The sequence below is a fragment of the Giraffa tippelskirchi genome, chromosome 1 (assembly GCF_054371585.1).
Source record: "Giraffa tippelskirchi isolate mGirTip1 chromosome 1, T2T-mGirTip1v1.2.pri, whole genome shotgun sequence".
In the NCBI taxonomy this organism is placed as follows: domain Eukaryota; kingdom Metazoa; phylum Chordata; class Mammalia; order Artiodactyla; family Giraffidae; genus Giraffa; species Giraffa tippelskirchi.
Genome location: NC_137275.1, coordinates 159,051,845 through 159,079,654, shown reverse-complemented (window position 1 = coordinate 159,079,654; position 27,810 = coordinate 159,051,845). Strand labels below are relative to the sequence as shown.

The following is a 27,810-nucleotide window of genomic DNA, read 5'->3' as shown; positions in this document are numbered from 1 at the left end:
TTTCTTAAAAATTGACTCTAATTCCCTAAAGAATGAGCAAATAATATCTTAAGAGACTGGGAGAGATTTCTAGCATTTTCTAAGCAGTAAAGACTGACAGAACAAGATCTTTATCAAAGACCTTTCGACACTGCTCGGATCTAACTTCTCAGATTCAGTCTATTGAACAACAGCCTTCTGCTCTGTGGGAGAAAACATGGTTTCCTAGTTGAATAAGCTTGAGAAATATTGCACAGTAAGGAGATTCATACTGTGCATTTAAACATTAAAGTCTCTGACAGAGACCTGTAGAAAAGAGACCTATTTGAATTGATTTAACACAATGTTTCCCAAATGAATCCGGCTATGAGACTCTGTTTTCAAGTCATGCTATTAACTTCCCTCAGAACTTTGAGGAAGAGGTGCTCTAGACACAACTGCAATGCAATGAGATAGGAAGTTTCCTGGTTCATCTGGTTTGATTCCCCATCACTGCCGAGTGTTACACCTGATTGATGATATCCTTCCAAGAAAAATTATATTCTTTTAAAGTTCAAGTAACACTTTACAAAAAGATGGAATTTCAGGCAACACCAAAAAGAAAACCATTTTTCTTTGAGAATTTCCTGGATTCCTCAAATTCTACCTGGAATTCTGCCGCCATATCGGTTCTGCTGCCCTTCTAAGGGAAGAGAAGGACAAGGTTTACTGTTAGGGGCTTAAGGACTTAGAAACAAAAGTAACTTCTTCATGAGGCAGGCAATATGCTAGTGTCATAATTCAGGGGGTTTGAATTTGAATTTCAAGACCAACGTTACAGCAAGTGTGACTCAGCAGTGTGATACAGTTCAGTCAAATTTGGGAAATGGGAATTGATTGTTTTACAGGTGAAGAAATTGAGTCAGGGGACAATGAAAGGTCATCTGTATTAGGGAAACTCCCAAGCAGGTTGTAAATATTCTGTTTCTAAAGGAACTTTCTGGATATAGTATTCAATCCTTATACAAATTTAAAAAAGAAAGCACAGAACCAGCTCAAAACAAGCAACTGTAAAAACAAGTTCCAGGGTATGCAGATGGGCAGAAAAAGTGACGTTGTCAAGGAGCTGATGGTTGGAGAGGCTGGAAAGCTGGTGAGTGCCCTCTGCCCTCTCCACCCTTCCGGAAATGAAAATGATTGCAGCACAAATGCATGCTCATTAAGCAGCAGGCCTAATGAAGGGCAGACTTTTTTGGCCCTGTTTGCAATGCCAGGGACCTTGCTCTATTGTTGTCATGGGGAAGTTATTGTGATCCTCCTGGCAACAGGTTACCTAGGTGAATACCAAACAGCCTCACCTGGCCCAGTAAGCAGTGGGCCCCATGCTGTTTGCCGTCCCCAGGCTGCTTTGCCTGCCCTCTCCTTTCATTTTCTCAGTCCCATTGCCTTTAAGAGATGTAGCATTCATTCTTGTGCACACAGACACTACAGAAGTTTATCTGCATGAGGGGTGGGGTTGGGCAGTATTCATGGCCCTCTTCTACTTCTGACTTTCAAAGTTTCAAAGTGTGGCTATGGGCACATTTGACATGTGACATGGGCAGTCATGCCCACTCCCATCAACCTATAACTAAACTGAGAAGGGCTCTCAGAAGAAACACCTCTTTCCACCTATTTTTACTGAACGCCCCAGTGCCATAATTAAAACAAATTACAAACATAAGAAATACCTTCAGTGATGACCAAAGTCTATACCACAAAGTGAAATGAAGCCCTAAGCCAATTAACCTGTGAATTTGATCAATTAGCTATATATAGATCAATGAAACAATTCAGTTCCAGCAAATTCTCAATCACTCATAAGGTTGCCAGATTTACCAAACAAATATTTAGCAATACTACGCAGCAAAGGATTTTTGCTCAAACTGTAGTGCCATCTCAACTCCATGTTCTTCCTGTGTTGACAAAGCTTTCAGGTGTGGAAAACAGGCAGAATGTGATGATTCCAAGGTCTATCCCCAGCTCACTAGCCCTGAGAAAGACACTGACCCAGTTTCCATCTAGCATGTCTCCTGCAGGCCCCCAGATAGCCCAGGGCTAAATGGTGAGCATTTTCAACATTGCTTAGGGTAAGGTCTGAACCCACATGAGGATCTGTTTAGACCTATCCATCCTAGAAGGATCCAAGGGGTCCTTCCCTGAATCCTTTGTCCTTTGCTAAAGTGCCATAAGTTCCCTTCCACCACTGAACCTGATTTAGGAGGATAAGGTTAGTGGACTGAGCAATCCTTCCCTCATCCTATCTTTGGTGTCTGTATCTACTTCCAAGAAATTCAGGTAGGTAACACAGTACTATGATCATCTGATGTAAAAACTTACTGACTGGAAGAAATTCCCTTGGTGACAAAGAGATGTAGAAGAAAGAGCAGTGATTTATTTGTAAGTCAGAAGACCTGTGTCTGAAAGCAATGGACTATGTGATCTTGAGCAAGTCACTTCACCTTGCTGGGCCTCCATTTCCACATCTATTCATTATCTATAGGTTACATAGCATGCTGTTAAAGTGGGATCACAAAAGAAGCAGAAACAATATTTCCCTGGTTCTAACTCATTGTAAAATCCTCTCCCTGGCCTCATTTTAGGAGTTTCTAAACAGTTTCTCATGCACATTCAAAATAAGTCCTCTCCACTGCAACATTATGTCATTTAATCTTCACAAAACCCTATGAGACAAGTAACACCCTACTTGAAAGATAAAGAAATTAGGACTCAGAGAGATGAAAATACTTGCCTCAAACCACATAGCTAATGTGTTGCTAAAGCAGGGGCTAGAACACAGATCTGACTTTGGAAGGCTTTGCTCTTTATGGAATATCTAACTGGTATGGTTGGAAAGAAAATTCATTGATTTTTAAAAATATTTTTAAAAAGCAAAACTTGTATTTCTCCTAGCATGACTTCTTTTCATAGGAGTCAGGACACCTGATTCTAACCTTCTCCTAACTAGCCAACTGACCCTGAATAAGTTACATCCTCTGAGATTCTGTTACCTCTATGGATTGGAAGTGTTGGACTTAGATCAGTTTCTCCCAGAAGCTTAGTTTGTTGAAATACAGCTTTCCAGGTCTTTCTCCTGACAAATGGAATGGGGCTTTCTGAGTTTAAGCACAGAAATACGTATTTTAGCAAGCTCCCTGAGCTATTATCATTCAGGATAAGAATTGGACTGGAATCGGGAATCATCATACTAGACAACCTATGAGCTATCTTTCCTGTCTACCGGTCAATTACTATGAGGTGAATTCACAAGCTTGTAGTCAAGGGGAAGCCACCACTGGATTTCACACATGTCTGGATGATGTGCATAAGATACTGGAGATGGTGAACCACCAGGGATTGGTCTGCATGAGGTTTGGACCAGACCCAAGGAGAAGAGAAATTGGGAGAAGCAGTGTGAGTATTAGAGATTGGTCCCTGCACCCAGCCCCAAGGATTAGGGTCTGAACTCCAGAGAAAATAGCTGCAAGCAGAAAGGGGTGGCTTCACATTATGTCATCTCTGGAACTTAAAAAGGACTGTTGCCTGGGTCCCAACTCCAGATCCTTACGTAATTGGTTTGGGATATTTGCCTGAACCTTGGAATTTTTATAAGCTTCCCAAGTAATTCCATTTTGAAGCTAAGGTTGAGATTTTGCACACGGGACACAAAGCCCTCAAAATGAGATGCCTTTATATGTTATAGACATACCCTTAGAATGGTTGAAGATTGATATTTCAAGGACCCTCTTGGTGAGTTCACAAAGAAAATAATCATACCTTGGGTTTAAAAACAACTGAGACTCAATACAAAACTTCTTTATTACGTTTTGGGGGTCAAGCTTAACACCTGTTTCGTTTCAGTGGCTCTGCTTGTAAGTTTGGTTGCATATAAAGGATTCAGTCTCCAGGTGTGTGAGTTACATGAAGCCCATCCTAACTGACTGAATTTTTCTCCTTCACTGAAGTGAGTGAATTGATCTGTTGTTTTGTCACTGCCTAGCTAAAGCCAGTGGGAGGGTGCCAGTTATCATTTGGAGAAAAGGTATCATTTTGAAGTACCAGAGACAGCAAATGAATTGTGTTCATGAAATAGATGTTTCACTCTACTTTTTAATTTGCTCCTGTTTGAGTCAACTGAGAGTTTCATCTTTATTTTTAAAGAATGACATTTACACAGCCGCTGAAACTGCCAATCTGTTACATAAACAGCCTCCTTTTCCAAAAGGCTGGCGCCGCCTGGAGGCCAAATATGTGCAGCGCTTTGTATTTCTGTTCAGAAGGAGCCTCTTGGAAGTGTTCCTTCTGACTTCAATCAAGCAGTTAGGCTCATGTGAAGCAAATTGGATTTTGCATACAGCAAAGTTTCCTAAGCAAGGGCGGGGACACTAGAATGACATTCCAAAGCCAGACTGAAGTGCAGTGACAGGGCTGGGGAGACCTGAAACAAAGAAGCTTCTTGCTAACATCAAAATCCTCACTTTGGAGCCAGGCACTGGGATGAAGAGCTCGGCCAGTGACTGCACATGCTGACCCGGGTTTGCTACCTGTACACCCGTGGAGGAGCCTAGACCTTCTGAAGCTGAACCAGCATTAAAATCTGAAAGTCTCACAAGTTGGTCTCACAAAGCCTCAATATAGCAGCCCATAAAACCAATGTTTTTCAGAGCTTGGTTTACACACCACTTACATCAGCATCACTGTGGGTGCCTGTTTAAAATGTTATTTCCTGGTGCCCACCGCATACCCAGAGAACCAGAATCTGTTGGTGTGGGGCTCCAAAAGCTAAATTTTTAACATGGTTTAACACCAGCGTTTTCAGTTCTCACCAAATCCAGGAGCAACTCTTGAAAGCCCTTGGGTAGCTTGGGCTCTCTTTTGGTAGAACATGGCTTTTCAAATGAGGAAGAAACCGTGTGTTCAGGGCTGATCAGAGCTCTTCATTTCACACACATGCCCGGCGGCTGACCTTTCTGGGCAGTGGTGTTACCAGACACCCCTCAACCAGCCTTTCCCACTGTCTCAGTAGAAACTGACTAGGTCAAGCCCCTTGAATCAAAGTATCAGCCAACTAATCTGATCCAAGAGTCCTTACTAATTTATGCTAATTAGCAAGGTCTAGTCCCTGGTTCTGAAACCTTAGTGTGCAACAGAGTCACCTGAAGCACTAGTTAAAACACTGATTACTGTAAATTGGTACAACCATTTGGAGAGCAGTATGGAGATTCCTTAAAACAGGGGTCCTCAACTTCCAGGATCTAATGCCTGAGGATCTGAGGTGAAGCTGATGTAATAATAATAGAAATAAAGAGCACAATAAATGTAATGAACCTGAATCATCCCAAAACCACCCCACCCGCCCCAGTCTGGAAAAATTGTCTTCCACAAAACTGGTCCTTGATGCCAAATAGTTTGGGGACCCCTGCAAAACACTAAAAATAGAGCTACACATGGCACAGCAATCCCATTCCTAGACATATACCCAGAGAAAACCACAGTTCAAAAAGATAATGAACCCAATGTTCACTGCAGCACTATTTGCAGTATCCAGGACATAGAAGCAACCTAAATGTCCATCAACAGAGGAATGGATGAAGATGTGGTACATATATACAATGAAATAGTATTCATCCATAAAAAAGAACAAAATAATGCCATTTGCAGCAATATGAATGGACCTAGAAATCGTCAGCTGAGTGAAGTAAGTCAGACAGAGAAAGACAAACACATGATATTGCTTATATACGGAATCTTAAAAAATGGTACAAATAAACTTACTTACAAAACAGAAACAGAGTCACAGATGTAGAAAACAAACTTATGGTTACCAGGGGGAAAGCAGGGGATGATAAATTGGGAGATTGGGATTGACATATACACACTACTATACATAAAATAGATAACTAATAAGAATCTACAGCATAGCACAGGGAACCCTACTCAATTCTCTGCCCATGGCCTATATAAAAAAAATAATCTTAAAAAAGAGTGGATACATGTATGTGTATAACTGATTCACTTTGCTGTACACGTGAAACTAACACAACATTGTGAATCAACTATACCACAATAAAAATTAAAAACAAACCAAAAAACCACAAAGTTACATGCAATTTTGAAATATGGTAGTAACAACCAGAAGATAAGCAAAGTTGGAAGTAGTTACTTCTGAGGAGTGAAAATTTGGAAATAGGAAGGAATAAGGCAGGGATTACTTTGCTCAGTTTGTTTGTTTTTAACTTTTGTTTTTTAAACATTAGAGTACAATTTGACTACAAACGTTAAAAAGAAACAGATAAAACACAGTTACAGAAGAGATTTTAATATACTTTATTGATCTAGGAGACAAAAAAACAAATATAGGTTTTCAGAGGAACTGACTATTACAATCAACTCACTTCTTTTTTTTTTTTAAGTCAGTTGTTTTAATTGCTAAAGAACTTGACATCCATTAAAGGAAAGACCTATTATAAAAACTGATCATGAACATGGCTACACACACACAAAAAATCAATAAAGTATGAAAGTAGAGATTTTACAGACTTCATTCTCTAATAAGAATCCAATATCATTAGAAATAAATGATATATAAAGGGAGCTTTGGAATTTAGAAATTCCTTTTCTCTCTTGATGTAGCCTTGCTTTCAACAGCACTTTCTCCCTGGGGACACAATACATTAAAAACCTTCGCTTGACAGTCAAAGTTGAGCGATGACTTTGGTGTTCTAGCCAGTAACTACCCTGCCCCTGAAGCATTGAAACTCATTGATTAAAAGGATGGGAAGCCATATGGTGTCTTGATTTACAAGGAATGAAAAATATATTAAATATATTTAATATATTAAATATATATATTAATATATATTAAATATATTAAATAGTTCCTAAAATCATATTCATTATTCATATATGTGGCCATTACTTTAAATCCAGAGTCATAAAATGTCAATCAACTGATGGAAAGGACCAGAACTGCCAATCTCAGTTGTACCTCTTTGCCCATCTTCAGTCAGCTTTGCTGACCAAAAAATTAATTAACAGTGAATCGGTAAGATTTACTGATGGATGGGATTTCACCCCAATAGCTGCAAAAAAATTCTTTCAAGTATCCAGATAAGTGATTCTCAAAGCAGTATGACAGTTAAAACTCATATTCCTGGGTCCCACCCCTGTCACTTGAATCAGAATACATGAAGCTTAGAAATGTACTTTTCCAAGAGGCTTTTAGACTGATTTTCACATAATCCAATAATAACCTAACAATAATCTAACAATCCAGAGTCTACTAAAAATCATAGAAGGAAATGGGCCCAGCAGAATAGCTTGAGCATGTATCTATTGCTTTATAATTATATCAAATGAATGTCTTAAGAACAATTGATAGAACACCTGATAGTTGAAACACAAATATTTTATTGGCTTATTTTTTTATAATTTTGATTTTGATTCAGTCATTTTAATAAAGGAAATAAAAGAGTTTTAGCTTGACATGGGGACATCTGGCTCTCACCTACATCACCCTGTATGTCAACCTTTTCCCAGTATCAGTGTCCTACATATTTCTACCCAGTGTGTTCACTGCCCAAGAGAATCCCCATTAAGAATGCCTTCCCAAGTTAGGCAAGATATTTCATAAAACAATAAAAACTGTTCATAAATATTTTAATTGATAATTCAACTTCTAGGAATATATCCAAAATATTCTCAGACAAATGTGCAAAGATGTTTGGACAAGTATGCTAACTGCAGCATAGTTTACAGCAGCAAAAAAAATTAGAATCAGCCTAAGTATCTGTATCAGGATTAAGTCCGTCTGAACATCTGAGAACATTTAAAATAAATATCATTTAAACAAAACAGAAATATATTTCTCTCTCACCTAAAAGAAGTTCAGAAGAGGTAGAACTGATATGGAATCTTCACAGTGTCATCAGGAATCAAGGTTCCTATCTTGCCAATTCACCATCTTCAGGAAGAAGTTTCCATTCTTCAAGGTCCATGACCTTGCTGTATCGTCTAGACATGAGTCAGCACCTGGGAGAACAAAGGGAGAATAGGTGAATTTCTGAGCATTGGGCAAATTTAATCAAGAACAAAAATTAAGCTTAGGATTGTTTCAGTCACTGCAGTGGACCAGGCTTATTGGAGTTGACTTAAAATTGAGATTTTTTTTTTCCACTTCTATAAGGATGGGAACTATTAATGAAATCTGGGTAATTAATAGAAAATTTCCTTAAACTACATTTTCTCTGTTCACCTGAGTACAGCACGTGTAAATTTACAATCCTACTGCTTTATATCTCTCGGAAATTTTTTAAAAACCATTTTAAAGTCTCTTTCAGAATGCTTTATTATCTCCATTTTGGAGGTAGGTGGTTGAATTCTCCTTCCAGGGTTCAAAATGTTAAATGGGACAAAAACACCCCTTCTGGTGTTCCTCTCCAGTGATATAATATCCTCTTTCCTGGGCCAAGGAGGAAGTGAATCTACGTGTCTCACTCACTTTTCTCTTGCTTCTTCTGCCTCCAATGCCCTGAGGCCAGTAAAAGTTAATTTTTCCTTTTACCTCCTCTTCCTGTCTTTCAGGACCTCCGCTAGTACCAGAACAAGCTACATAATTGTCAGAGCCCAGTACAAAATGAGTAAGTGCTGCTTGTTCAAAGATGATTAAGAGTTTCTAGATAGTAACCGCAGAGCATTAAACCAAGTACAGGGCATGAGTTCCCATGTGACTGGCCAGGTTGCACATCCACATAGCTGGTCCTGCCTATACACAGGCCTTAAAGTGGTGGGTTTTAGACTTTCACTTCCCCTACTGATTCTGGCTTCTTGCTTAGACCTCAAGACTGGTTAGAATAACGTCTCTACGTTTAAAGGAGTCTGATTTCAAGCTCATTACCCTATTGTGGATTCAAACAAAATCTAACTTGGTGATGAAAACTGATTAACGTCTTTTTAAAATAAATAATTTTTTTTTTAAAGAACAACAGAAAATATAGTGGGCATTTCTCCTTTCCTGTCAGTCACTGCCATGTGGGTGATAAGACTTTCAGGACAGGAAAATAAAATGTCTGAAAATGTTTTTAAAATAGTATCCTTGTTATAAAAAGGAAAAATACAAATCTCTAATCTAAAAATAAGATTATGAAACAAGAACTACTGGATTTGGAAAAGAACTTAGTAGAAGTACAAAAAAAATGCTCATTTAAATAAAAAAAGAAACAACTGAGAAAAGAATTAGTGAACTGAGAGCTGAAAAAATAACAGCAAACATAGAACAGAGAAATTTACAGAAATAAAGATTTGAACAAGACACTAAGAGACATGGAGGAAAAAAACGGGGAAAAGTATAATTCTAGTAGAAATTACAAAAGAATGTGTTGGCTGCAAGTTGGCACTTGCCATCTACCTCTTCAAGAATTAAATCACGTGCTGCTGCACCTGCTGATTTTCAACACTCCCTGAAAGGAGTTCAGGGAGGAGAGCAGAAATGAGCACTCTGTGCTCAGTGAAAAACTGGCAAGACAGGTCTTCAAATAGTTAGATATTTTCAGGAGCTGATTTTATGAGCTCAATTCCTGTATCTCCTCCTATCTAGAAAAGCACTAAAATCCTTCATGGTAACAACTGTTTCTCATGACTAGTAGAAAGCTTCTGCAAAAATATGTGCTTAATTGCATGTATTCCCTCTTTACCAAAATCATATATATACTGACCTTTCCCCCATGATTTTTAGAGAAGTTTCTCAGAGCTACCTGGGGTGCTGTCTCCAGGGCTGCAGTCTTCATTTTGCCCCAAATAAAACTTAACTTGCAATTCTCACATTGTGCATTTTTTTAACGTTGACAAATGGAATAGAGAAACATGAAAGAAGCAATATTTAAAGAGAAAATGGAGGAGAATTTTAGAACCAGAAAAATACCTAAGATTAAAAATAAATAAAAAACACACTGAGTCATGAGCAGGATAAAAACAATTCTAAATATTGACACTCTGTAGTGTACCTATAGAATATTAAAAGAAAATTTGAAAATCAAACAGAAAAGGCAGATTATCTCAAAATTAAAAATCATTCAATTAGACTGGCTGCAGACTAATAGCAAACTTCTCCTAGGAGGCAACAGATGCCAGAAGAGAGAATGAATTACATCTTTAAGAGAAAAAACTGACACAATAAAATTCACAGATAAATGATAACTCAAGAATGAAAGTAATATAAAAACAGTTTTTATACACCCAAAGTCCAAGAGAGTTAACTGATCCTCACCAAAAGAACTGCTGAGAGACTTCAGCAAGAAAGAATAGGAAGCCCAAACAAAAGATGGAATTCAAGAGCAACGGTGAGAAAAGAAAACAAACAAATCAACTTTACATGTAAAAATATGTTAACTAACAATAATAAACACTCTTTAGTATTTAAAAACAAGGTAGAACTACAACTCTAAACAATAATTACTATGGGAGAGTGAAGAGGATTTTTTGTAGTAAAAAATGTGCTAATTTCCTTGTTTAGAAGAAGAGTATAAATTAATTTTAGTATTTATTTAAAAATAACATGAGTTATGTATAACAAAATTTTAAAGCTACCTAACTAGAGGACTAGGAATAGAATGTGTAACTTTCAAACTAGTAAAACAAAGTGGAAAATAAAGAAATGTAACTATCTAATAGAAGATGAGAAGAGGGGAAAAGCAAGCAAAATGGAAAAACAAAAACAAACAAAAAAACTAATATGGTATAAGTAATTCCAAATATGTCATATGCCATAAATAATATAAAAAAATAAGGCTCATCCACTAATCAAGAGGTGTGTGTGTGCTAAGTCACTTTAGTCATGTCCGACTCTTTTGGCCCTGTGACTGTAGCCCACCAGGCTCCTCTGTGCATGGGATTCTCCAGGCAAAAATACTGGGATGGGTTGCCATGCCCTCCTCCAGGGGATCTTCCTGACCCAGGGATCGAACTTGTCTCTTATATCTCCTGCATTGGCAGGCAGGTTCTTTACCACTATCGCCACCTGGAAAGCCCACTAATCAAGACATTCATAGTTAAATCAATATTGAACGAGAAAAGCAACTTGTAAGATGATATATACCAAAAAAAAAAGTAGGATAACCTGTCCTTCTTATACATTTAAAACATACATGTACCTCAGGACATACTGTCCTCTGATAAGTATGCACATAAAAAATATTAGAAATATTTTAAGAATACATCTTAAATTCATAATAGCAATTAACCCTGGGAATGGGGTAAGACAGACAATGGCGAATAAAGGGGACTTCAATTTGACCTAAAATGTCTTATTTTTTAATTAAAAAATACTAAAAGCAAATATAATAAAATGTTAGTGGGTACTGGGTAATAGTTTATTATTTTTCATACTGCTCTATATTTTTTAAATTTCCAAAACTAAAAACAATTAAACAAAATATAAATCAAGATGGGAGGGGTGAGGAAAAATCTTTTACAAATCTCAGAAAATACTGTTGAGTGCTTAAGCTTATTGCAAAATATTCAAAAATATACTTTAAAACACAAAAATACCTTTCTCTAAGAATTTTTTAATTCAGATTCTTATTATTCATATTTCACACTGAAAACAAACTTTCCATTTAACTGACCAGAATTAGTACAGTTTTCATGGGCAAGAAGAACAAAAGTTTTAACTTGTATTGTGTAACAATGGATAGTAAGCAACAATGAAAGATTTTCTTTTGAATATGATATGATGGTCCCTAGAACTAGGATCATAAAATGGTATCCAAAATACTCTCTGTCCTTTATTGATGAGCCTTAGGTTTCTAAAATTAGTTTCTGAGCCTCTTTAAAGAATCCAATTTTATCTCTGAGCTAGAAATCTGGAGCACAAAGAAGTCATTTTCAGAGAAAATGAATGCACAGTTTTTTTTTGTTTTAAAAAAAAAAATTCTGGATTCTGAATCTGGAGAGAAAAATAAAACTTGTAGTGCCTCTACTTCTGTCTTTGATCTAAGGAGATTTAGTTTAATCCCTAGAGAGCTAATACCCTCCTTTTCACAAAATGTTCAGTGTAAACTTAAACTACCATGGTTCACGGAGTTAGATTCACAACTGGTGTGGAAAGGGGGATTTTTGATATTATAGAAGAAGCTTGTTTTGGTTCACTGTATTCCTCCTTTAAACAAAAATGTAGCCATTGTCTTGAGCCTTGATAATATCAGTAAGGTTCAGGAAACACCCAGTAATGCCCTCTTTTGGATGGCTAACTGATTTCCTCAAGGTCATGAAGGCATACGGCTCAGGAACAGGGGAAAATCTGAGGTTGGCCCATGACTATTTAAATTACATTAGACTTTTTATTCAAGGCTTCAGTCATTGATCTCCAATCTTAAAGTAGCTCACAGTTCAGCTTGTATCTTTTTGGCCAGTGAGGGCATGAGAACACAGATGGCTGAGGCACAGTAGGGCATCTTCTGGGTAAAAGCAAGAGACTTTCCTGATCTCCAGTATCAGAGAGCACAGAATGGTAACCAAATAGCCATGCCTTTATAGATGGTCATTAAATGAACCCTGTCTTGGGTTAGGCTGTCTCTTTGTAGAGAGATTTCTTCCACTTGGCCACCCACAGGCTTTCAAGGGCATAGAGATAATCAGGACCAAGACAAGTCTGAAGGACTAGGTGTGGTATTGGGCAGTTCCGCTTGTCCTTGTACCTCTGTGCTATAGACTCCAGGAAACACTTTGATGGAGTGGTCAAAAGAATGAATTGGTCATAAATGAATATTCTCAGACATTAGTCAAAAATGAATATTCTTTGGTGAACCACTGAGAGATTTTGTGAACTGTAAAAGAAAAACATATCCCTTTGCACAAAACAAGTCCTATTGCTTTCAATTTAGCAGATGTAAATGGCTACTCTTTAGACTAAGAGCACTGGAGTCCCCCTTCAGAGCTCTAGTCCTTAGTGGCTTGTTGGTTTATTGATTTGGTCAGGAGGTAAGTTATCTCTTTGGAAAGTTATGTCAGCCTGGAGTATGGTGGCTACCTCTCAAGATCTGGTTCCATCGTTTATCCCTCAGTGAACAAACATACTTGACCCTCTTTTTCTTTCATACTCTGAGATCTGTCCTATCTTGATATCCTTGTGCTATTAAAGGCTAAAACTGTTGAGGCAAAGATGATCAAACTTCTGTACCCCACTGACGACACAAAGCCACAGATGGGTATGAACTTCTATAGTCAAACAACCCCTCAAAGCCTCCACTGTTCTGTTGTGGATGCAACTGCATGCTTTATCATCTGCTTTTATGAAGTCTCAGGGCTCTGACCTCAGGTAGCTTTCTTTAAAAGATAAGAAGGAGCTGTGGAAGTTCATCAGCACAAAAACCAATCAGGTTTACTGAGCCTCAGCATTTCCAAAGTTCAAAGGCCAAAGTTTGTCTCGGGACTCAGCTCAGCTCAAAAATGACTATGGCATTTCTAGAGCTGCCTCTGGGCACTGGCCAAAGGGTGGCATGTATATCTGTGCATTACCAACAAAACTAAGGACTGCACTTTGATTCATTGCCTAAGAGTGTCTTTCAGCAAGTCCAAGGTCAAGAAGTTACCCAAAAGGAGGTTTTAATCAGTGGTAGGATAGAGCCCGGAATGCTCTTAAGACAGACCTAGATTCCTCCCATAAACCACATGGCAGAATTGTTCTCAGTTGTTTCTCCTGGGGCCTGCATATCCTTTGCAAGGGGATAGTATGTTCTGAATTATGTGTGCTATACTTAATTTGGTCCCTGTATCTGTTGAGTTGATTTTATTTTTCAAAGTCTCCTCTGTACTACTTCAGAAAAACTCAATAGCCAAGAGGGCTTTTTAAAAAGAATACAATGCTAAATTTGCAACCCAGACAACTAGAAGCAAAGGTATATGAATGAAGTTAGATACCCCAACTGAAACTCTCAGTATTCTCTCAGGAAAAACTTCCTAAGCATTTTTGTGTGCGTGCATGATTAAAATTCAGTTCACACCCTTAAATCAGGACACCTTTCTTTCTGTTGTGGGAAAGAGGACAGAGAACCTCTTTAGCAGGCATGAGGTCCTCAGCTAGTTACTTCCTTCGGTGAGTGCATGATGATTCCTTTCCCTTTTCCTGTAATTAACAGAGTTATATACTCTGGCCTGAAATCTCACTTTGTATAGGCAATATTGGCTGTAATAACACCTTACCTCCAAAATCCATTTGCTCCGTCTTACAGAGTCCAAAACCCCAGAGCATAAAATTGTCCAAATCCAGCTAAATATAGTAGAACTCATGTAAAGCAGTGTGCAGTTCGCAGGGCTTTCTCAGGTCTTTCTCACTATGGTCCTGGGACAAGGAATACAATCACAGTGACAGCACTGGGGTGATGCATAAGTTGTCCATGAGCTCCCTGGTCAGATGTCATTTTCCCTCCAGAAAGATACACTACCTCAAATTTTACCTTCAAAGAGTTATTCCTTTGGGTGAAGTCACTGCCATCTTTAAGAGTTCCCTGAGGCAGGGAAAGGGAATGGAAAGTGTCCTAACTGTGGAGTTGGGCAGATTTGGGTGTCAGGGCAAACTCTGCTACTTGCTAGCTGTGCAACTGTGGGCCAGTAACTTAACCTACTTGAGCCTCAGACTGGCCTTATATAAAACCCAACAACCTTACACAGCTCCTGTAAGGTGGCATTCATGTAGGCAACATATATAGAGTACTAAACACATGTCTGATATACAGCGTAGGTTCCAATAAACTGTACCTGTCACTGTGATTATTAAATACAAGCATTTCCAGGAACAAAGTTATTAATACCTTGACATAAAATGGACAACTCAACTCACTTTTTAATGGTACTTAGCTAGATCAAAACAATGCACAGAACGAAGCTGAAGTTAGAACTAGCAACATTTCACAGTCCAAGGGTGATAAGAAAGATTTCAGAGAAGAAGGGTCGAAGAACCAAAGGCAAGCTTTCTCACTTTCACCATCTGGCTCCCTACGCATACCCCATCCTATAATAGCTAGAGAAATTGACTCAGTGAAACTACTTGCCTAATATTGTACAGTTAATTGAACAAGAACTGGAAGGAGAATCCATATCCCTGTTTCCAGCCCTGGGGTCTTTCCACCAAATGCTGAATGTACCTATGTGATGGTGAAAAGGTCACTAGAGGCAAAAACATTAGATTAGGAGTGAAAAACCTACTTTCCAACTAGAAAGAAATATATGCAAAATTTCTCAGGGTCATGAAATGTTCTATATCTTGATTGGATGTGGGTGTTTTAGCTATGATTACATAGATATATCCATTTGTCAAAATGCATCAACTGGAGAAGTTCTGTGCATTTTATGGTATGCAAATTATGTACCAATTAAATAAGTTAATAAAAATATATGCTTTCAGCCCCAATCAGCCCTGACACCAATGAGCTGGGTGGTCTTGGTCAAATCAGTTTCCCATTTGGGCCATAGCTTACTTGTCTTTATAAGGAAGGTGTGTGATTAGACAAAGTCTAAAAGTCCCTTCCAGCTCAATACTTTGACATGGTAAAATAAGACCTCTTCCTTTCATTTCAGCCTCTATTTTATGCCAGCTGGGTTCATCAGCAGGGTCAAAAAGATTGGCACACGATTTATGGGAAGTGGGAAGGAACTTAATGGAATGTGTAGGGGACCCAGAGTCTCTCTTTTGCATCATTAACTTTCCAGCCACACTTTAAAGAACATGATTGGTTTTCCACAGGGATCCGGCAATGCTACATGATTGAGCTGTAGGATGAGGATGATCTGGCCCCAGAGAAGTTGTATCTGCCACCAGAGATAACAACTTTCACATGGAGAGCAGAGAGAATATTTCCTGGACAAAGGGAATGACTGACAGATATTAAACGGGAGGAAATTGAAGGCTCTGCCAAGTTTCATGATAAAATGCTATTTCTCACGGTAAGGTCAAGCTGTCTCTAGTGCAGCTACTGCTTTTAAAAATATAAAGGGAACAAAAACATTCAACAGAAAGCATCAGGCTTTGCAAAGAGTATGTGATCAAAGGCCACTTGTTTCATTTATAATGAAATTGAATGACTATTATAGCTATAAAAATCATCAAGAGTGAATTTGGAATTTGCTGATGAACTAAAAGCTGAGAAACATCAGTGAGGAAATCTCTAAAGGTTTGAACCCAAAGCCCTTTGGATGTAAAATGCCCACTGATGTTTGCAAGATTACATATGCAAAAGGAAGGTTAAATTAGACTTTCATGGGAGGGCATTATGCCAGGAGCTAGGGTTGGCATTATCATAATACATTAATAAGTGTTTTATAAGATGGAATTTATTCACTAGCTCTAAATATTAACAGCATCCAAAGACTAAGAATCTGAAAGCAAAATTTACTACATACAAATCATTAGTGTGTTTACTCACACAAACAAGATAGAAATAAAGTTATATTTATTAGTCTCAAGTTGCATTTTAAAAACTGAGTAGCATTTGTTTCGTATTTTAAATCTTTGGTGAATGACACTGCAGTGGTTAATTTTATCTGTCACTTGACTGGGCCAGAGGTGCTCAGATGTTTGATTAAACATTATTCTGGGTGTGTCTGTGAGGGCTTTTCTGGATGAAGTTAACATCTGAACTGGTAGACTGGGTAAAGCAGATTGCTCTCCTCAACGTGAGTGGGCCTCATCCAACCTGCTAAAGGCCTCAACTGAACAAAAGGTAAGTAAGAAAAGAATCTGCTTTCTCTGCTTGTCTCTCTTCTAGCTGGGACATCCATCTCCAGCCTTCAGATTCAGACTTGGACTGGAGCTTATTAAGGCATTAGTTCACCTGGGTCTCTACTTTGCCAACTGCAAATCTTGGGGTTTTTCACCCTCCATAATCATATGGGCCAAATCCTTATAAAAAAATCCCTTTATAGGGACTTCCCTGGTGGATCAGTGGTTAAGACCTCACCTTCCAATGCAGGGGTGCGAGTTCAATCCCTGGTCAGGGAACTATGATCCCACATGCCTTGCAACCAAAAAAAAAAAGTAAAACAGAAACGATACTGTAAAAATTCAATAAAGAATTTTTTTAAATCCCTTTGTATATACACACACACAAACATATATATATATATATCAGATCATATAGATCTATATATATATGTTTGTGTGTGCATGTATATATATGTATGTATGTATATATATATATGTGTGTGTATATATATATATAAAGAGAAAACCAGTAGCATATAAGTAGATATGCTATTTCTCTGGCTAATACAGACTCCAACAAATGACTGATCAGTTGATTCATATTAACATCATTCAACATTTTGGAGATTAGCTATGAAAATTCACATTGAGCACAGCCTGTGAGCCAGCAATTGTCCTTCTAGAAATTCATCCTACAGAAATAGATGGACATATGTGCAAAAACTAAAGTACAAGAATCAGGGCAACTCTGCACTGCACAATGGTGGGTCAGAAGGCACCATTCCCACTGAAGTTTTGTCACTGGTGCCACTGTAGCATGACAAAGATATTCACTGTTAGGTTGTTTGAAATGTCAAATGACTCAGAATGAAGCAGATTTCAACTACTGGGGCCAATTAAATGTTATGTTAATTACATCTACATGATACAATACTATCGATATTTTATGTCTTTGTTGAAAAAAAATGAGGTAGATCTATATGATCTGATAAGGAAAGACATTCAACACAAGAAAGGCAAGGGCAAGGGCAGGGCAGTGTAGAGTATGTTCTCCCCAACACACATAAACTTTAAACACTAGTTGTTTCTGGGAAGTGAGACCGGTGGCCAGAGTGATGAGGAATTCTACTTTGCATTATATACTCTTCTTTTAATGTGCGTATGTGTGTTTTTCTTTTTACCATGGCCAGATATTACTTTCATAATTAAAAAAATAAAACTAGACTAATACTAAAGTTCACCCATTCATTAAATAATTAAGGAACACAGACCAAGCAACATGCTAAGTATTCTTCCTAAGTTGAAGTGCTCCTCATCCAGGGAAATTCTCTAGTTTGCTAGTGTAATTGTTCTTGGTAGTACTGTTGGTGCTGCTGTTACAGATGGTGAAATACTACATCTAATATATGCTGGCACTCTTCTAGGTACTGGGGATATATCACTGACCACAAGAGACAAAAGCCTTTGCCTTCATTGTCCTTGCATGTTTAGTCACTTCAGTCAGGTCCCAGTCTTTGTGACCCTATGGACTGTAGCTGCCAGGACCCTCTGTCCATGGGGATTCTCAAGCAAGAATACTGGGGTGGGTTGCCATGTCCTTCTCCAGGGGATCTTCCTGACCCAGGGATCACACTGGGGTCTCATGTCTCCTGCATTGACAGGTGGGTTCTTTACCATTAGCACCACCTGGGAAGCCCATAGATCAGAAATTTCGCAGTCTGTGCATCACATTCATATGGCCCTGACATACCTCATACAGTTAGAATCTCTACAAATGCTCCCAGAGGGATAGGCACACAAGTATGTATATGTGCACATGTGTTTTAACATATGTGTTTGGGTTACGGTCTGTCTGGCATTCACATAGGATAACACTATACAGTGAAGTCTCTATTCAGAGCAGATTAGGTGAGTGTAAAAAATGTTCCTGTAACATAAAAATCCTACTAACAACCAGTCATGTTATAGAATTCACTGGGGGCTCCCTCTGCAGCTGCTGCCTGCACTCCTCCACTCTAAAACTTTCTAGGCTGGCTGCAGTTCAGGAGACAACCAGGTCCCTAAATCCCAGGCTGGCTGTAGTTTAGAAAATGGCGGGGCCCCTAAATCCTTAAAACTTGTCACTAGTACCATTCTCGACATTTTCATCTGGTAAGATTATGCCAGCTTATAGAGACAGAGGCTTGTACTCACCAGAGATTTCAAATACCTCATCTGAGTTATCACCTTAAGTTACCACTCTCTGGGGATTGAAAGTGGCCCCTTCTAACCAAGTCAGTTGTTACAGTTGTTCCAGGACATATTAAACCCCAAATGTCGAAGAATGCCCACAGCTGTGCACACCCATGGACACATACAGGTGAGTCTCCTCTTGTACCTACTCCTTCACAACCTCTAACTCCATTACTGGTGTGGCTGGAACTGGCTTGTGGCTCATCAGATCTTTTTTGTTCCCTCTTCTGTTTTAATCTTGTAGATTCACCTGAATGCTACTGGAATCACTAGCCTCAGGCAGTCAGAAATAGCTGCTTATATTCCCTCATGGCAAAGATCAGGACAGATTTCTGATTGTTATTTCTACTATAATGAGACTGAGCCATACAATCTTTCTGGCTGATTCCTTTGAGTAACTGCTTCTCACCTTTCATTACCTTATAATGATTCCCTCCCATCTGCAGAGGAATAATAGCTCCTGCCTGGTGACAGGGGTAACATATCCAATAAATGTTTTATTTAACATTTCATAGAAATAACTTGGGAGTACACAGTACTTACGAGATACCAAGACCCAGATTTTAATTTTAGAACTAAAATTTATTTTAAAAAGTAGAGCTGCCTGCAACGGCTCTTGGGACTATAATAAGCAGACATTGATTTCTGCTGAAGCTAACATCAGGAACTACTGAACCAAGAAAAAAAAACAATTTCAAATAAATAAATAAAAATATTTATAATTAAAAATATAATTATTGAACTGAGAAGTATAAGCTTCCCTGGTCTCCACTTCAATCAGTAATTACCTTGAAAAAATAATTAATCTTCATGTTACCTAAAAGCGAACACCAGTACATATATTCTTACTTTTTTTCATGCTGAGACAAATGTCAGATAGATAGATAGAATTTTAATACAATACAAGAATTTGCAAAAGCTTAAACTACAAGATTAAGGGCAGGAAGATAAGGGGACAACAGAGGATGAGATGGTTGGATGGAATCATAGACTCAGTGGACACAAGTTTGAGCAAACTCCAGGACATAGTGAAGGACAGGGAAGCCTGGCGTGCTGCAATCCATGGGTTTGCAAAGAGTCAGATATGACTGAGCGACTGAACAATAGCAATGATATTCTTCATCTCCCCAAAAAAGTCATCATTTCCTTCTGCCATCCTTATTCAACAAGGGCACTTGCATTGTGCAGATAGTGCTATTTTCTCCCAAGGAGGCTTAAAAACACTGGAGGCATCATCTAAGCATCCAACTCACCTATGGCTTTTACACTGACATAAAAGGGTTCTGTGTCAGAACGTGTTTTCCAAGAGTGAAGGCATACAACAAAACAGCACATGGCTGATTACATTTGGTTGTTATAAGAAAAACATGATTCATCTCAGAGACATGGTCACTCTCCCAAAGTCAACTTGCATCTTGCACCCAGAAAATACATATTTACTAGCTCAGACAGATGAGGTTGATGGCTAATAACACTTTTACAAATAGTATTAGTAATATTAAATTGCTGCCATTTAAATAATAACTGCTAATATGCATTAAGCTCTTGGCATTTACCATGCCAGCTTTGGTCTTTTACAAGGGTTATCTCATTTACTCTTTACATTAATCCCATAAAGTTGACAACATTGGCTCTGTTTTATAAATGAAAAGAAAAAAGAAACCACATTCCTGACAGTGTTGTTGCTGGCGATGGTTGCCCGCTAAGGGCTCCTAGCTGCCCCTCTTGGGGAACTGCTCTCTGCAGAAGGGAGTGTGCTCACTCAAGGTTATATCCCTCCCTGTGGGCAGTTTTTATGTAATGACTGGCGGAGGTAGGGGAGTACCAAGGTCTGGCTCTCTAGCCTAAAGAAGGGATTCCTCTGATGAGCCCAAGGACTGGCTGAAATTTTTCTTACAATTGTGGGGGAGTTCAATTTCTATTTATGCCCAATCCTGTTTCCTTCACTCCCTTAAAGGTAAGGTCCCCTTTCCTAGGGAACACAATCTAAAACAACAGTTCTTGTAAAAAAAACAAAAAAAAAAAACAAAAATTACTTGATGGTTGGTCTCTTCCCCTTCTATCTTGAGTGTCTGCAAGGTTCTACATGCACAGAGATTTAGATTTACAAAGCTGTGGTATATGAACTAACTGTTCCATTCTGGGTAATTCACCCATGTGGCCAAGATAAATCCTGAGTGGAAGCCCAGGCTTCCAGATCCTCACATTCCTACCTCAGTCATTCTGTAAGCAGTTCTCATTGACCTTGCTTCAACTTTGCAAATACAACTGGGAAGGCTTGGCATCAAATGTTACTGAAAGTTCCTAACCATATTTCCTGATCTTGTTGTAACACAATGATTTTATTACATTTTAAAACCCTGAATTTAGTTGCACATCAGTAGAAAATCTACAGCCTAATTTGAAGTTTCTTCCCTAATGATGAAGAGAAAGACCTTGTAATCTTTGAACTTTTTCTTTTGTTTTTGCAGGTTTGGAATGTAATCTCTCTTCTCCCTATCCAAAAGAAATAAAATGTGTGAACAGTTTAATGAGAAAATCTAAGTGAAATTCCAATGATCAACTGATATTCTTTTTCTAGCTTGTAAGCAGAAATAAATAAGAGATAAATGGTCAGTGAATGAGGCTATATTTACTTATGCAATATTGAATCACTAAAAAGTGCTCATCAGTTTCCCCCAGTAACCTCATGTGCCTGATGAAGCAATTTATCTGGCTAAGATAAAATCTAAAACAAACTGTATATCAAACTAATCTCTCTTCCCTGAAACCAGTGGAGGGGGAGGATTTTTTAATGTATTTTTTGCCATAGATTTTTTTCCTTCTTTCTTTCACTCCTTCTTTTTTATCTTTCTTTCCCCCTTTTAAAAGAATATTCTCTCAGCTAGCAAGGAAAGGAAACTCATTTTTCTGCTGACTGGCTTGTGCACAACTGGAAATTATAAAAGAAATTGCTGTATCATTGATGTAGTAAGAAAACAGGAAGACAATTTTCATCCCAAAATGAGCCCTCTCAGCTGAAGCTCCCTTTGTAGTTGATGACCACATGCTTTCCATCTCGGCATGTGGCCAGTTTTATTAAAATCCTATAGCAACAGCTTATTTTTCAAACAACACTAAAAAAGGCACTTTATGATGAATTTGCCTTAAAGTTGCTCATGGTCAGATGTTTGCCACCTTCAGTTTCTCCAATGAGAAAGGGATCTTACTTCATAGGGGGAAAGTCTGAACATTATTTTTGTGATCAAAAGCATTTGTTGGACCCTTAGGTAATACTCAAGCAAAGAAGTAGATGGGCATCAAAGCACAGAAAAACTGAGGATCCCACTCTAGGCCACCACTTCTCTAAACAAGAGAGTAAATTCTGCAGAACCTACAGAGCTTGCCAGAAAACCCAGCAATCATGCTGGAGAATGAAGGGGAAACATAAAAGATGCCTAATTTTGAGAAAATTACCTCAGAAAAAAGTAGAATTTGAACAGCTAAAGGAAGGAAGAAGAGTGGTGAAGAGGGTAGTGAAGGAGAAATACTGGTAATAAAAGAGAAGATGATGGTAGAATAAAAAGGAAAAAAGAGAGAGAGGAGAAAGAAAGAAGAAAGGTGGGCACTGGTCCATTAATTTCTCTGTAAATTGGAAATCAGTTTCACCAATCCCAAGAGACAGCCATGATAGAGAAAACCACCAAAAACAGAAGTAGTCAACAAGCTGAAGATAATATTAAAACACTTGATTTCATTAACACACAGTAACCAGAGAATTTTAGGGCATAAATGAACAAAATTAACTTCCTTTTAAAAAATAATGTGTTTAAACTTCTTCAAGAATATTTAAGGCATTTAGAAGTCAAACACAAATTTTGGAGCTGAAATTCTATATACTGCAGTAGCAACAGTCCTGTCCAAGAGATGTTTCTTAGTGTCTGAGCTATTCATATAGCTGACCCTTAATGGTCAGCTTCTCCAGCACTATTTTATCCAGACTGGATTCTTTCCACCTCTATCACATCCTCAACAAATAGAGACTCGGCAACATTTCTAAGTGTACTGGTTTTTTATTTGTAATTTTGCTCTATCCACAATAAATTAATTAAAATCTTCTGTTCTGAAAATACATTCATATAAACATACAACTGTCATCGATTAACCCTTTGTACCAGCTAAGGTAATCTCACAAGGGCTAGATGGCTGTTGAGGTTAATAAAAAGGGTTACAACCTCTTGTAGGAATTCTCCATGCCAGTCTCCAACAGTGTTCCCAGGAATGAGGAGGCAGAACAGGACTCCCAGTCCATTACTATAGAAGAGGTGTCCTTGATCTTTTGCTTAAATTGTCCTTCAGTAACTCTGAATCAACAGCAGTCTGGATAGAATTCCTAAGGATACTTGTATATTAAATGTTGAAACACATACAGTTGACACAAAATGCACAGTCAAGTTAAAAATCTGCCCTTGTAGGTTAAACCTCAGTTGAAAACTGAATGGAATACTCAAGGCTCTCATTGTCTGTGTGGAAACTCTTGATTATTCTCATTTGATCTTAAGATATCCTTGAGTTTACTGAAGAACTATTACCCAAAAGGATAGCCAATCCCTCTCTAAATCTCTATAGGCTTTTAGTCTCTCCCTGAAGTTAATTTTGAAAAACTAGACAGAACCTAGGACCACAGTATTTTTAGTGAACATTAGAAAATTCCCTCTTCAAAAACAATATGTGCTGTATCTCCAGCAAGGGTAAATCTCAGAATGAAATATTTGGCCATTTTTAAGGGTGAACAGTTGCATTAGTAGGAGATCTTAAGTAAATGATAATACTTTCAAGCAAAGGAATTATGTGCTCCCATTTAAAATGATGATATAAATAATACTCACAATGTGTGATTAAGTGAATTAAATCAGGTTACAAAATAATAATCATAAAACAATATTGCTCATTTATGTTTGAAAATGACTATGAATGCAAAAGAAAATACCTGAAAAGTTCCAAAGTTTCAAAATGTTAATAGTTCAACAGTGATTATTCTCCAAAGCTGTGATCATGCTTATCTTTTTTACTTTCTCCTTTATATTTTCTATTTTCAAGTGATGATACAGAATACATAAGGACTTCCCTGGTGGTTCAGTGGTTAAGAATCCACCCTGCAATGCAGAAGATGTGGGTTCAATCCCTGGTTGGGGAACCACAATTCCCACATGCCACAGAGCAAACAACTAAATGTGTGCCACAACTACTGAGCCTGTGAACCACAACTAGAGAATCCGTTGGCCACAACAAAAAACACCACATGCTGCAACTAATGCAGCTAATAAATAAAACTACAAAGTGATTTCTATTTTGGAATAAAAAGAAATGGGATATTTTTAACTGATAAAAAGAACTCATGTTTTTTAATATGATTTCTTTATAAAAGAGGAATTTCCCTCTTCAGAAAATTCTGTGTCTGTTGCAGGTATTTTTCATACACTATCATCAAACAGTAATTCTAGTTTCTACAGACATGCTATTAAGTATTATGTATGAGGAAGGGAAAGCAGTTGAAATAGAGATGGCTTACATATATAAAAAAGATTACATACAAATGAGAAAGATCAACTCAAACATAATGAAAACGAGGTACATCTTATCACCTTGACTTGCTCACGTGGAGGGACAAACTTTAAGACTCCAAAAACAGTAACAAACATAGATTACTACCCACTCACCATGCTGAGGAGCCCTGCTCCAACTCACCCAATTCCACCAGCTGCCAAAATATTGTGCTCCTAAAATGCCACCACCAAGTATTCATTTGGGCTATCAAAATCCCCCAAGAGTCAAGAAGCTAGAGAGTGTGCTGTGTGTTCCTACACTCAGACATGAGAGTTTATTAAAATCTTATTGTAAATCAATTCAATCAAATGTCTTTGTTTCAAACTCACAAGTGCTAAGGTTTCATTCAAAAGTGTAGGTGAGAGAACAAGCAGGGCAAGAGAGATCCTTCAATATGCTTTGGTGGGGAACTGAAGTCTGCTCTTGGGTATGAGGAGATTTGACATCCAGAAGACAGGAAGAACAGGCCCAAGAAGGCGGGAGAGAACATAGAAAGGATGATAAGAATGGTAAAAGATAAACTCCACAATTTCCCAAGGCTCTAACCTATCCTCATAGCTGTATTTAACCAAACAAACAAAAAAATCAGACCACTTGAATCTTTTAATTTTTTACTTTGATCATATACCCAGCCTAAATCACTGACTTTAAATAATTTTAAATAGAAAAAAGAAATACTGAATTTCTCCAGCTGGCTAGCTAAGTCTGAATATTCTCGAGTAAATCCAATGCAATGAATTGAAAAGTGAAAAAAATTTATAACCTTTTCTTGGAATGGAAGGGAAAGAGGTCTATACCATGCCAAATAATTGGCTTGACTAGATTTTTCCCGCCTGAGATGACCCATAGCTTGGATGTCATAAAGACACAGCCTCTCTGTTTCTTTCCTGTACTCGGAGAAGGAACGTTCCATTCCACGCAATTCATGAATTTTAAAAACCATGAACCTTCCTTCACATTCCGGAGGAACACAAACGTTTTCCTGTCAGAGAGCTGTTTTGAGCATAAATGCTCAAGTGATCGCATTGGTGACAGGGAGAAGACTTTTCAGACTGTCTTTGTTCTGAGCTGACTGGAAGCTTCAGGACTAGGAAGGTCTGGACATATGGTTGGGCACAGTAGGGGCTGAATTTACCAACCACCAACTGCCATAACAGCCTTAACAACAACTGCCATAACGGTCCCTGGAGCATTGCCAACCGTTGAGCCAACTGCCAATGCTACCAAGTTGTCTTTAGACAGTGAACCAACAGAAAATTACTTGACCACGGAAGACTACTAACTCCCTCTTGTGGCAGAGCACAACGGCTAAATTTTGCCACTTTCCCGTTAGGAAGACATCGCTGAATTCCATGAACAAAGGATGAAGAAGGTGATTATTTTAGGTGGTTTTTGTTCTTACATTCTAAATGAGATATTCAATTTCTGAATATCTCCAAAGAAATAATAGTACCCTGGTGAGCTTTCCCAACTAGAAGGCAACAAAGCATATGCAACAGAAAACAGACAGAGTTGGGCATCCACAAAACCTCAATTTTAAGGCAAATACTGGCCCAAGCCTGGAGGATGACTTTGACTAAGCTATTTCATGTCTGTGAAACTCGGTTCCTCATTTTTGAAAAGAAGAGGATAGATTTTTATGAAAACTGTTAGTTCTTAAATCCTACTGTTCTAATTCAAAGTGGAGCAAGTTGCTAAAATCTTGCTAATTTATGATTGAAATAAGGTAGTGATTTTGCTTGGTGTTAAAAGACCTCTTCAAACTCATCAGTCAGAAAAAATCAAAATCTTGTTTACATTAACTCTTAATTAAACAGAGCAAATAATGCCCAAAAGGATGCTGCTTTCTTATTTCCTGAAAAATTTCCCCAACTTCTATATTTCTAAATGTAAACAACTAGTCTCAGAATTCTAATCAGATCCCAAATGGTACTTGCATGCTTTCTTGTTATGCATCTCTTTGGAAATTTGCTTCATCTTGGAATTTTTGTACACTGTAAAAAGATTCTCTAGTATCTTGACTAATCAGAACTTGAAGTCCTCCCATTTTAATAATTCCTGATGAACTGTTCATCTACTATCCTAGATCTTCTAAAGAGGTATTCTCAAAGATGTTTTAAGAATCCCAGAAAGGAAAGACATCATCCCAACCAAACTGTTCTTTGCAAAAACTGATATGTAGTTTGCTTTCCGACTTTGGATAAAAAATACTTAACCTTTCTGAGTCTGTTATTTATAAAAGAGGGCAACAATACCAACTCTAAAGTTATTAAAATAATTTATTGAAAAATGTTTGTGAAAGCACTTACTCAAAGGGCAAATCTCTGTTACATGGTGTCTAGAGCCTATACTTTTAGTTCTACTGACAGTTCAAAATTATCTTGAGAGAGTCTAGTTCCATTGAAGCAACACTGATCTGAGAATCAGAAGACCCAGGTATAGTCTGGGCTCTGACACACCCTAGTTGTAAGGCCTTGGGCAAGTAGTTATACTTCTTAATAATCTTAATAATCTATTTCCCATCAATCTATGTTATGGAGGATTACAACATAATAATGGTATGCTGATCAAATGTGCATACAAGTGGAAGAGTTGGTTTAGATGCTCATTGAACAAATCAGAATCCCAAAGGATTTTGACAAGTTAGAACCATGAACTAGATGTGAAGAGAGTTTATCTAATAAAGTCCTATGTTTATGGCTAAAAAGCAAGCAACTAAAAAGGAAACGTGAAACTTCACAAGTACATGAATGAAGATATAGTAAAAATAATAGGAGACAGGAAGTGAAATACAAATCAATAGCACATTGTGGTTACCCAAAAGTAATATTTGCGTGGGTATCTATGTTAGTGAGGAGCTTCCTCTCGTGCATGACAGTATCCAGACAAGTGAGCACCATCACTTTCTCAGTCTTCTCCATCATGAACTGTGCTCTTCTTCCAACCTTTCCCCTTGAGCCATGGTTTGCTGCCTCATCACCACCTCAGAGTTGTGTGTTTCTTCTATGAATCTTGTTAGATTTTTGGTTGCAAATATAGGTCTTTACCTCTCTTAGATAAAGCTCTCTAAATTTGGTTCTTTTGGTTCATTATTTCAGTTTGTCAAAATCTTTGGGGATTTTGATCTGCTAACAGTTTTTTTTTCCCTCTGGATGAAAATGGGATCTCAAACTATGGCTCAGGTGGAAGAACTGAAAGAATGAGAGCTGTACAATGTCAGGTTTTCTAGATATTAGATAGGCTATTAAATATACTATATGTAACATGAACATATTTTATATATATCAAATATATTCAAGTAT

At 37.9% G+C, this 27,810-nt stretch overlaps 1 protein-coding gene and 1 long non-coding RNA gene across 2 annotated transcripts in view; one reads left to right on the top strand and one right to left on the bottom strand.

Moving 5' to 3' along the window:
- GLIS3 (GLIS family zinc finger 3) overlaps positions 1-27,810 on the bottom strand; it is a 674,355-nt gene that overhangs the window by 538,184 nt on the left and 108,361 nt on the right. The window contains exon 4 of the mRNA XM_081502011.1: positions 7,874-8,028. The gene's annotated coding sequence lies outside the window, so the exon portion shown is untranslated. The remainder of the gene's footprint in view (positions 1-7,873; positions 8,029-27,810) is intronic.
- Positions 409-21,540, top strand: LOC145510611 (uncharacterized). The gene is made up of 5 exons (XR_014057142.1): positions 409-1,111; positions 8,581-8,636; positions 15,734-15,933; positions 18,978-19,049; positions 21,394-21,540. It is a non-coding gene; the product is annotated as an uncharacterized LOC145510611 (long non-coding RNA).